The following is a 12,545-nucleotide window of genomic DNA, read 5'->3' as shown; positions in this document are numbered from 1 at the left end:
AACTTTCAAAGGCCAATGGAGCCAGGAATGGTAGCACACTCCTGCAATCCCAGAATTTATGGGTAAAGCAAGATATCTCTGCCAGTGTGAGGTCTACCTGAGCACAGGCCAACTTGAACCAAAAGCCACACTCTGCTTTTAAAAAAGAAAAACAAACCAAAACAAAATGATAGAATCAAAACATCAAAATGGCAAATGAAACTGGAAAAGCCAGTGAACGACATTTGTTGTTTTAAAGGTCAGTCTATCCCTGCTGCCGTTGAATCTTCATCATTCTTTTTCACTCAGTGATTTTGCTTTCTGAAGAAATTTGACCTCCTAGATGTCTCATTGCCAGAACTTCTGGGCCTAAAAAACAAGGCTTGTATAGTAACTCTTGGATGCTGGTCCATGCCATGAAGACCCCATAGTTTCCTCTCTGCCCTCATAACCAGTGTGTCATCTGGTGTGGATATGAATGATTTTCTCAGTGTTGGGCTAGGAGAAATTCACTTCTCTGTCCATATTACCCTTTTCCCCAGCTCACTAACAGAAGACTGGACTATTCTCATGAAATGAAGCCCTGCTCTAGGCCCCTGCCTCACAGTGAAAACCCATTTCCATTTACCTCCAAACTAAATGCCACAAGAACACATTATGGACATTTCTTTTCTGCTGCTGAACCCTTGGGGCTATCGTTTGGGGATACAGCAATCTGACCTGGAGTCCTGACTTCCTCTGTGTGTTTTTTCTTAGAGTCCAGTGAGCTGCGGAGACACACACAGGCCAGTTGAAGCATAGCCATAGGCAAGTGGGGTTAGAGGAGATCTGGCCTGGAGCAGAAGCTCCTAGAGATCTCAGTCCTTTTGAGGAGTGAACCAGTGGATGGGTGTGGTGGTAAAATGACTGACAGGAGCAGTGGTGATCTCACAGCTCCTTAGCTTGACCTTGGGCCTTATTAGCTTACTAGGTTGACAGTAGTCTTATGGGAGCTAAGTCTTCAGTAAGATGGTTTGGGGTTAGGTGAGATGAGTCCATTTGTCACAACAAGACATACTGCTGTGTGAGTGTCTCCTACTATCTGCCCCTCAAACATCTGGGCACCCCAATGTTCCTGCTATTATGTGGACTTCTCACCAGCCCACTCCCTTTCACTTTTCTTTGTTCTAAATTTTTTCTACAAACTAACCTCCCATAGGGACCAGCAGGAGCTGCCCTGGACAACCCACCTCCACATTTTCAGAAGGTGGTGGAGATAGGAGCTGTGGCCACCCCAGTTCTGCATTGGAGGAGTCGTGGAGGGGCCAGGCAGACTTAGTTGGCTAAGGGGACAGCTGGCCAGTGTCCGGCAAGAACAATAAGGAAGAGGGATGGCAGAGGTGGCTCAAGCAGGTCATGCATGCTCTGGCCAGCAGGACTCTTTGGGTAATTGCTCAACTCTTTCCTTTCTTCTAGTCCAAGGGACAAAAAGGTTGGGGTTTTTATTTCTTTTCTTTCTCTTTTTATGCTAGGATACACATTGGTTCACCAGAATCGTGAAAACATTTGGCTCTAAACCATGAAAAATTAGAAACCCCTGATTTACAAAGAGCCACTAGGTCAATCCCTAAATCAAAGAACAGGCCTCTAATAAGCAGCTCAAGGGGACATTATAGGGTCACAGTGCACATTAGGGCATGGTGTGACAAAAGTCTCAGTTTTCTTCTTTTTTTTTCAGAATTAGTATTTTGCTTTATTTATTGTTAATATTACTTTAAAAAACATTAATAAGAAACGTATTTTGAAGGAATTTTATATACTAAATTCTGAAGCTATAGTATATTTTATACACTAAATTCTTGTATAAAGTATTTTTTTAAATTTATTTATTTATTTGTTTATAAAAATTTCCACTTCCTCCCCTCATCCCCATACCCTCCCATTCTCCACTCCCTCTCCTCCTCCCTCTCCAGTCCTAAGAGCAGTCAGGGTTTTCTGCCCTGTGGGAAGTTCAAGTTCCTCCCCTCTCCCTCCAGGTCTAGGAAGGTGAGCATCCAACCAGACTAGGATCCCAAAAAGCCAGTACATGCAGACAAAACAAGACCCAGTGCCATTGCCAATGGCTTCTCAGTCAGCCCCCATGTCAGCCACATTCAGAGACTCTGGTTTGATCACATGCTCATTCAGTCCCAGTCCAGCTGGCCTTGGTGAGCTCTCATTCGATCAGTCCCCTTGTATCAGCGGGTGAATGCACCCCTCACGGTCCTGATTTCCTTTTTCATGGTCTCCCTCCTTCTGCTCCTCATTTGGACCTTGGGGGCTCAGTCCAGTGCTCCAATGTGGGTCTCTGTCTCTATCTCCATCTATCGTCAGATGAAGGTTCCCTCTGGTACTGCCTTTCTTGCTCACGTTCTCCCTCCTTCTGCTTCTCATTTGGACTTAGGGAGTTAAGTCCAGTGTTCCAATATGTGTCTCTGTCTCTCTCTCCATCCATCGCCAGATGAAGGTTCATACTGATGAATATTTTACATATCTTTTTTTGTTTTTGGTTGGGGTTTTTATTACAGAATTCTCCTTCAGTGAGTCCCTGCCCACAGTGGGTCCCTGCCCACAGTGGGTCCCTGCCCACAGTGGGTCCCTGCCCACAGTGGGTCCCTGCCCACAGTGGGTCCCTGCCCACAGGTCCCCTCTCTAGCTGCGGAGCCTCAGGGAAGAGCTGGAATGCTTACCCCGTCTAGTTTTCCAATTTTCACCTTTCCAAGGACTGCCTGGCCTTGTTGGCCAGTTTGATACCATGCTGTGGGTGGGGGTGGGGGAATAAAGACAATGGGGCCAGAAAGGGGCTCCAAAGCCCTGTGAGTCAGTACTCACAACTCCACAGAAGAGGCTGTGCCAGGCCAAAGCAAGAAGTCTTCCTTGTGGAGCCTTGTGGAAGGGCTTGGGTGTTCGCCAGGTGAAAGGTTCAGGCCTGAAAGGATTGCATCTGCAGGCAGAAGGTGTTTGCAGCTCTCTGAGTGATCATTTGGAGGAGGGGGAGATATTATGCCAATTAAGTCAAGACAATGGAGTCTTGTTCCCCTTGCATGAACCCTGATAAAATTGCCTGTCCAGGGGAAGGAAAGTATTTCATTATTGCACCTTTGAAAAAAGATAATCCTTTCTGTATTTCCTTTCGGGGTAGGGGTGTCTTTTGTTCTCGTGTCTATGATCCACACATGTCCTCAGTGTTAGTTTCGGGGGAAGAACATGGGAAAGGCTTTGTTTTGTTTTGAAGTGTATGATTAAATGACAAAACTGTTAGAAAAGAAGGACCCCTCTCAAGTATTCTGGAACTAATAAACAAGGGCATTACTGGGGTGATCTCCTGGAAATTGCAGGCTGAGGCCACTGTCTCTGAAATCTCACCAGCTCCCTGAGTGGTGGAGGAGTGGTGGATGGGTGGGTGGGGTCCCACTGGAGCAGGCCTATAGATAGACCTTGGGTGGATGTTTAACTACTAAAAAAATAATACTTTTTACTTTTCTTTCAATTTTATATTTTATTTTTTATTAATGTTTATTTATTTTTGGTTTTTGGAGACAAGGTTATTCTGTGTAGCTCTGGCTGTTCTGGAACTTTCTCTGTAGCCCAGGCTGGCCTCTAAGTCAAAGAGATATACCTTCCTTTGCCTCCCGAATGCTGGGATTAAGGACATGTACTACCACCACCCAGCTCAATTTTATTTTTTTGAGATTTGAAATTTTTTATTTTATTTTATGGGTGTTTTGTGTGCATGTGTGCCTGTGTACCATAGAGGTTGTACAGTGCCTGGGGAGGATGTTGGATCCCTGGGAACTGGTGTTTGGGGTGGTTATGCGTAGTCGTAAATGCTGGGAATGGAACCCAGGACCTCTGCAGGAGTAACAAGCTGTCTTAGCCACTGCACCGTCTCTCCAGTCATGGAATTAGCTTCCTCACAGTGGAAGTTCTTTGAACTGATGAGACACAAAATTCTGCAAATCTACAGAGTCATCACACTCAGCCCTCCGTATTTTAAATAGTGTCCCTGCTACCTACAAACTTGTTGCCTGCCTGCCTGCCTGCCTGCCTGCCTGCCTACCTGTCAGTCTGTCTGTTACCATGGAACTGACGCAGCATTCAAGGACACTTTGCACTTTGCTCTATCATTTATCCATTCAGCACACAGCAACAAAAAGGAAGTGTACTGGACTGTCTTTTTTTTTTCCCCAAGACAGAGTTCTCTGTAGCTTTGGAGCCTGTCCTAGAACTAGCTCTTGTAGACCAGGTTGGCCTCAAACTCACAGAGATCTACCTGCTTCTGCCACCCGAATGCTGGGATTAAAGGTGTGAGTCACCATTACCCAGCTGGACTGTCTTTAAAGTAATACATACATCTCTGCTGAGACTAGAGTCTCATCCTGACACGGTGCTTGTCCTGGGCTGCTAGAGTTTTCGAAGAGAAGCTGTTGGTCCTGATTCACTGTCAGGAGCCTTCAGTGTCCCTCTTAGCATCCAGATCACAAACATTAAAAAAAAAATCAAAGAGGCACAGTAGTGTCCGTGAAATGACTCAGAGACACTTCTGAGAAGCCGAGTTCAGTCCCTGGAACCCAAGTTGGTGCAGGATTGAGCCATCTCCTGAGAGTTGTCCTCTGGTTTCTATGCCTGAATCATGGCATGGCATAGACTCCTCTGCATGCATGTGCGACGCGCTTCCTGACCAGTAGGAATGAACGCCACTAAAAACGAGAATTCCTTCCCTGGTCACATCTTTATTCGGAGCATTTGATTGAGGAAAATTGGGGGAAGGGAAGATAGAGCAGGGACAAGAGAAAGCTTAGAGAGAGCGAGTAGAGCCCAGAGGCAGCTGCTTTTAAACGGTGGAGAGGCTTGAACGCTGTCCTGATTGGTTAATGCCATTCTGCTGGTCTGAGCATGTGCAAGCAAGGGTGCAGGCAAGGGTGCTCAGCCCCACGTGGTTAAGCCAGGTATACCTCCAAACTGCAGGACCACCTGTGCCTCCAGGTGGCTTCCTACATGCATGCACACACCAAATTAAATAAATGTGAACATGGATGCTGATTGACATGAGACCTAAAAGATCTCCTTCAAGTCAAATAAACAAGGTAGAAATAAACATCTTTTCATGAATTCAGTGGAGCTTAGCTCTGTGTTTCCCAAATGTTGCGTTCTTGAGAAACCCTGCTAGAAGAAGGAAACATTTCACTAAAGCAAGGGGATGATTTTGGGAGGCTCGGTGGTTAGAACATGGTTTCCACGTTGGGTTGTGCTGGTGCATTCCTGTAATCCTCACACTTGGGAGGTTGGGGCGGGAGGCTCAATCAGGAGTTCAAGGCCATCTTTGTCTGTTTGATGACTGTGAAGTCAGCCTGGACTACAGGATATTCTATTTAAAACAAATTAACAAACTAAAATAGAACTGAGGCTGGTGAAATGGCTCAGTGAATTAAAGTGACTGTTGCCAATCAAAAACAGTTTCTGGAAAGAAACTGTTCCAGATTGCCTGACAATCTGAAATCAAACCCCAGGAAGGAAAGAATTAACTTGTACACGCACACGTGTGCACGTGCACACACACACACACACATTAAATGTTAGCTTATAAATGTGATTAATAAAATAAGAAGAAAGAAGCTTGGCAATGGTAGGGCATGCCTTAAATCCCAGCACTTGGGAGACAGTGGCAGGTTGATCTGTGAGTTCGAGGCCAGTGTAGTCTACAAAGCAAGTTCCAGGACAGCCAGAACTACACAGAGAAACCCTGTCTTGAAAAACCAAAAAGAAGAAGGAGGAGTAACAAAGAAAGCAGGAGTAAAAAAAAGTAAAAGAAAGAAAGAAAACAGTTTTCTACTTTCAGCTGCAGGAACCCCCCATGTGTGCTATCTTTGTCTCCGCAGCTGAGGCTGGTAATCCTCCTGCCTCTGCCTCCTGAGTGCTGGAATCATACATACATGCCTCCATGCCCCACTTCTTATTGTTCCTCTAAGAAAGTTGCTGGTGGTGCATTTCACCACCATGGCAATTAGAAGCTTCTTTATTTTTATTTTTATTTTTATTTTTAATAGGGTTTTATTAGCCAAAGCTGGCCTCAGATTTGCTAGATAGTTCAGGATGACTTTTAGCTACTGGCCAACTAGTACCTTCAAGTATTGGGATTATAGACATGTACAACCATACCCTGAATTCTTTTTGTTTGTTTGTTTGCTTATTTGAGACAGGGACTCATTTATTAGCCCAGGCTGGCCTGGAATTCACTATGTAGCCTAGGCTGGCTTCAAACTGCAAGACAAATCCTCCTGTCTCAGCCACCCAAGCACTGACATTACAAGTGTGAGCAGTCGTGCCTAGTTAGAGAATGAGCAGTTCTAGTGAGTCCCAGGGAGCACCCGCTCTTCCGGTGGGTAACTGATGCAAAGGTTTTTCTTCTTGCTGAAGAGGCTGAAGAGTTTACCCTGGATATTAGGACACTTCAGAACAATAAAATCAGTAACAACCAGCGTAACAATGTAGCTGGAACTCATTTATTTTAGGGCTTTTGAGACATCGTTTTCTTTGTTGCCCTGATTGGCCTCAGAGTTCCAGGTTTATCAGCATACACCAACATTCTGGCTCTAGATCTTGCACTTTTTCTTTCCATTTTTTTCCTTCTTCGCTGTTTCACGTAGCATTTAGCCAAGGCTACATGTGTGTAGCCAAGGATAACTTTGAACTTCTCAGCCTCCTCCCCCCCCCGTCTCCCAAGTGCATGGACTGCTGATGTGTGCCATCACTCCTGATTTATGTGGTGTTCGGAATTGAACCCAGGACTTCAACTGTGCACGGCAAGCACTCTAACAGCTGAGCTGCATGCCCAACCTTTCTAACTTTTTATTTTGAGACAGAGAGCCCTGAGTTCCTCAGGTTGGTTTGCTTCTGAACTTGCTCTGACCCCAGTTGTGGTCCCACTGCCTTGGCCTCCGAAGGAGCTGTAGCAATGGGGCTGTGCCGCCAGGGTTGGCTTAGTCAGCACTCACTGAAACATTTCAGTGGTAGAACACTTGTGCCACGATTCAGTCACACAGACACACAGCGTCAATCCCACTTCAATGATGACAAGGTCCTGAGGTGAGGATGTTCTGCTCAGGGCCACACAGCTAGTAAAATATGGAAGATACAATCCCACCCCACTCCAGTGACTATCAGTCCTGAAGGAACCCGTCTTACTTATTCCCGCACGTAGTCTGGCCAAGATCTGCTAAGTGCTGGGCAGCTAGGCTTTGTTTTGATCATCAGAGACCAAAGAGTGAGCAGACATGATATTTGCCGTCACGGAGCCACATTCTATAAAACACAATGAGACACATAAAATAAGTGATCATTTATATGCTAGTTATATGGTGGCTTATGATACAGAGAAAAATAAATTAGAATATGAACATAGAAAATGTGAGAATTTGGGTGCAGGGTGAACTAGGGCAGTAAGAGAGGCGTCACTAGTAAGGCGATGGAGCCTCGTATGGCAGTGGAGGGAGGATGGGTTTGAGGCTACCTTAGGCTACATAACATGGCTGCCTCACCAATGACAGACAGATAGACAGACAAAAGCAATCTCTCTTCCCTCCAAAGGTGAGGGACTAAGTCATGGGCCCTTCTGGGAGAAGAAACAAGGCCCTGAAGGGGGCTGTGTTCTACAGGATTCTCAAATGTAGCCCCAGAAGTACTGAGCCAGAGACAGAGCAGTGTTCGCATGTGATGTACATGTATCTTCCTGTAGAAGCTTAGATTTTATTTATATCATTTTGGGGGCATTTGTTTATTTTCATACAATTTGTATATGTCAGTCAGAGGACAAAGACTCTCCTTCTGCTGAGTGTGTCCTCAGAATCGAACTCAGGTCCTCAGCCTTGGCGTGTGCCTTTACCCTCAGAGGCGTCTAACCAGAACCAACCTCCCATATACTTTCAATACACTTTATTGAAAGACTTTGTTGTTATTGTTTAGTTGGTCTTTGTTTTGCTCTTTAGATAGGACCTCATCTATATAAGCCTTAATGAACTAGAACTTGCAAGATAGCCTAGGCTGACCTCCAATTTGTCCCAGTTTTCCTGCCTCTGCTCCCAAGTATTGGGATTACAGGAAAGTAGTACCACGTCTGTTTTCTCCTGTGCACTTTGAATCACCCAAAACTGTCTTATAATACCAAGTCGAATGTCAAACAGGTGCTGTTCTGAATAGTCTAGGGAATCATGATAAGAAGAACAAGTCTGCACAAGTCTTTAGACTGCAAACTGTAGAATCCAAGGATGGGGAAGTTGCTGGATGCAAGTCTGTACCAAAGAAATGTCTGCAAAGATAAGGCCTTTTCCTATCTGTTTTTTTCCGGTGAAAATCTTTTCTAAGGCAGCCCGAGGGAAGAACATTTGTCACAAAACATCAATGCCCAGAAACTCACCATTGTGCTGGAATGGAGGCAGATGGGTTGGTGGATTTTACAGTTGAATATTCCATGGGAGGGCCCTAAGATATGCAAACCTCATTCCCAAAGGAGATAGGCTTATCAGATGGTACTCTAACTGCTTCCCAGAGGAAGTGGGGAAGAGCAGATGTGGGGGGTGGGTTGGTGGTGCTCCATAAAGGGGAAGACTTTGGTCTGTACCAGGAGGACCAATCCAGGGCCGTGGCTAGGTGGAGTTGAAGACTCCAAGCAAGCGGAGTGGGGGGTGGGAGGGTGGGGGTGGGGGAGTGGGGTGGGGGTGTAAATTGGGAGAAGGACCATAACCAAGTACAAGGGAACTTTATCTTGATAGAATTTCCAGGGAACGTCCTTCTTCTGGCCAAACCCACATCCCTATTACAAAAGTGCTCTGGACTAAGATTTTACTGTCTTTATTTCTTTTTGGATTTACTTATTTTGTATTTTGTGTACGTGTATGAGTATTTTGTTCTGCATGTATGTATACCACATTTGTGCCTAAGGAGATCAGAAGAGGATGTGGATCTCCTCAACTGGAGTTGGAATTGATGGCGCTAGCAACCATGTGGGTGCTGGAAACAGAACACGGGTCTTCAGTAAGAGCAGCAAGTGTTTTTAACAGCTGAGCCATCTCTCCAGGCCATTTTCTTTGTTTTGATTTTTGTTTGTTTTTAGGAGGCAAGATCTCATTCTAAATCCCTGAACTCACAATTCTCTTGTTTCAGCCTTATGGATGCTAAAATTATGGGCTCGTACCCCCTCACTCCATCACCCACTGCCCCTGCTGCCCCTGCCACCACTCTGCCCTTTTTGTTTTGTTTTGTTGTTGTTTTTTAGACGCTAGAGAGCAGAACCTAGAATTTACTATTATAAGTCAGGCTGGATGACAACTAACATTGCTCCCCCTGCCTCTGCCTCCTAAGTGCCAGCAGTACAGGCCCATGCCACTACACACAGCTGTATTGAATTCTTTGAGAATGCTAGAGACATCCCTTGGCACTCAGGACGATTGCAGAGCTCTGGGAAAACCAATGGTCCAAAGAGAGTGGCAAGAGATTAGCATCCTAGAATGGTCCGTCCCACCAGACGCTTCTCCGCGGCTTTGCTTCGCCTATCTTCCTAGGTTTGAAACCCAAAGACTGAAAAATTTTTGTTTCGACTTAGAGTTTCTCATTTTCTCAGCACTGACTCAGAGGGAAACGCCTACCTTCTTGTAGCAATTTAACTTTCACATAATAATTGAAGGGATATCCTCTATTTACCCAATGCTTTCCTGCTCAGTCTTTTTAGACTGAGAATCTTGTACATTTCATGTACACAAAGGCGACTTTTTCTTCCCTCAGTGACCAGCACTTATCGCACAAGCCCATGCTGGGCTCATAAATATGTCACTGAACTCAGTGCCAGCCTTTCTCCAGCTTTGTCCTACCCTTCTTCTCCTAAGCCTGCACAAATTGCACTTGGGTCCCGGAAACACCCTCGGAGTATGTTTTGGTTCCATGAAAGACTGTTGCTCACACACCAACACCCTGGGAGATATAAACACTCTAAAGACCATCGAAGCCAGCACCCTCTGATGCCAACTGAATATTTCCTGTAAATCGGTGCCAACTGTTCATCTTGTAAGAACATTCGAAAGCAAAAGTTTGAACTCACAGAGACCTCATTGCACTAAAAAGTGATTTCCTGTTTGACAAAGCATTACCACTAGAAGCAAAGAAGTCCATTCAGCAACAAGCCATTGTTAGTGGTTCCGATGTGCAAAGGCTGATGGTTTCCTTTCCAGAACCCAGGCCTTGCAGTTGTAGATGTTTGCTTTCTTACATAAAGACTCTGGACATCCTATTCCCAAGGGCCCTAAAGAGATTTCCTGGGTTACAGAAATCATTTGCTTATCTTGTCCACAATACATCCTACTGGTGTGCTATCTGATAAAGGTGCAGAAGTCTTTTGAAACAATCCGGTAGATATCACCCCCATCTTATGGAGATGAGGAAACCGAGGCTTGAGCTTCGTATCATTTTGTGTGGAGCACTGGAGACTGTGGCACTGTGTGGTGAAGGCACTGGAGACTGTGGCACTGTGTGGCGAAGGCACTGGAGACTGTGGCACTGTGTGGCGAAGGCACTGGAGACTGTGGCACTGTGTGGCGAAGGCACTGGAGACTGTGGCACTGTGTGGTGAAGGCACTGGAGACTGTGGCACTGTGTGGTGAAGGCACTGGAGACTGTGGCACTGTGTGGGGCACTGGAGACTGTGGCACTGTGTGGTGAAGGCACTGGAGACTGTGGCACTGTGTGGCGAAGGCACTGGAGACTGTGGCACTGTGTGGCGAAGGCACTGGAGACTGTGGCACTGTGTGGTGAAGGCTCACCTCTGTCTCTTGTTATGACTTTGCATGTGCTACTCAATCTCTTAGCCAAGATTTTCGATTTATAAAATGTAAAAAACACCAATGGGAATTTGATAACACATATATAATATTTTAATTTGGATTAAGAAACTATTGGCCTGTGGGCTAGAGAGGTGGCTCAGAGGTTAAGAGCACTGGCTTCTCTTCCAGAGGTCCAGAGTTCAATTCCCAGCAACCACATGGTGACTCACAACCATCTGTAATGAGATCTGATACTTTCTTCTGGCCTGCAGGCAAACATGCATGTATATAATAAATAAACCTTAAAAAAAAAAAGAGCAGTTGGCTATCATGGGAAGATTGGGCTTGAGGTAGTGACAGTATCTGGGAGGTGAAAACTCTCTCTAGGGGCCTGAGGGTGATTTCTAACATCTAAAAAAGAAAGAAAGGAAGGAAGGAAGAGAGAGAGAGAGAGAGAGAGAGAGAGAGAGAGAGAGAGAGAGAGAGAGAGAGAGAGAGAGAGACCTGGCCTGGGGAGATGGCTCAGTGGTTAAACAAGCACTTGTTGCCCTTCCAGGGGACCCAGGTTTAATCCCAGCACCTACATGGTGGCTCACAACCATCTGTAACTCCAGTTCCAGGGGATCCAACTCCCTTTCTGGCCTCCAAAGGTACTAGGCACACATATGATGCACAGATATAAATGTCGGCAAAGCATCCACTCACATGAAACAAAAAATAAATGAGTCTGAAAATTTTTTAAAGAAAGAAAAACAGAAAGGAACTGTCTGGCATGATGGCTGGACCTGGAGAACACTATGCTAAACAAAGTGAGTCATACACAGAGAGATGAGTACAGTACTAACTCACCTACACGTGGGATCTAAAACACACTGAACTTGCACAATTGGAGAACAGAGTGATGATTGACAAGGGACCAAGGGGTGGGAGATGCTGGTCAAATGGAACTAAACTTCAGTGAGGCAAGGTGGATGCAGTCTCAAGGTGAGATGCACCGGATGCACCACACAGCGACTATAATTAGTAACACTGCATCTAGGCCGAAACTTACTAGGAAAGAACATAGATTTTTCCCCCTAAAAGACAAAACACAACAGAAAGTGAGGTTTGAATGTGCTCATTGGTTTGGGTTGTAGTGATTGTTTTGAAAAATAGCATAAAATAGCATGACGTCTTTGTGATTTTGTTGTTGTTGAGACAGGGTTTCTCTGTGTAACAGCCCTGAATGTACTGGAACTCACTTTGTAGACCAGGATGGACTCGAACTCACAGAGATCTGCCTGCCTCTGCTTCTAGAGTGCTGGTAGATGTGTGCTACCAGGTCTGGCTCCCTCTGTGTCTGCCCACATCCCTTCCCCCTGGGACATCCAGTCCTCTCCACTTCCTCTCACTATATCCTTGCGGGCATCCCAGCCAGCCTGGAGATGAGTTGGAGAACTGATTTAGAAGGGCAGCTTTTGAAGTCCAGGATTCAGTCAAGTTACTTAACCTCGCCAGGCGGTGGCGGCACACACCTTTAGTTCCAGCACTCGGGAGGCAGAGGCAGGAGGATCTCTGTAAGTTCGAGATTAGCCTGGTCTACAAGAGCTAGTTCCAGAACAGGCCCCAAAACTACACAGAAAATTTCTGCTTTGAAAAACAAAACAAGGGAGAGGGGAGAGGCAGGGAGGGGAGCAGAGAAAAATGTAGAGCTCAATAAATATCAATAAAATAAAATAAAAAAGCAAAACAAAACACAGA

At 45.5% G+C, this 12,545-nt stretch overlaps 1 long non-coding RNA gene and 1 other non-coding gene across 2 annotated transcripts in view; both read left to right on the top strand.

Annotated features, from left to right (window-relative positions):
- Positions 1 to 12,545, top strand: part of LOC148120062 (uncharacterized) — a 565,006-nt gene that overhangs the window by 210,017 nt on the left and 342,444 nt on the right. The window lies entirely within an intron of this gene.
- On the top strand, positions 4,357 to 4,487 carry LOC125409187 (small nucleolar RNA SNORA3/SNORA45 family). The gene has a single exon (XR_007234716.3). It is a non-coding gene; the product is annotated as a small nucleolar RNA SNORA3/SNORA45 family (small nucleolar RNA).

Source organism: Myodes glareolus, chromosome 13, assembly GCF_982192425.1.
Source record: "Myodes glareolus chromosome 13, mMyoGla1.1, whole genome shotgun sequence".
NCBI classification, from domain to species: Eukaryota; Metazoa; Chordata; class Mammalia; order Rodentia; family Cricetidae; genus Myodes; species Myodes glareolus.
This window is presented reverse-complemented; position numbering and strand designations above follow the sequence as displayed.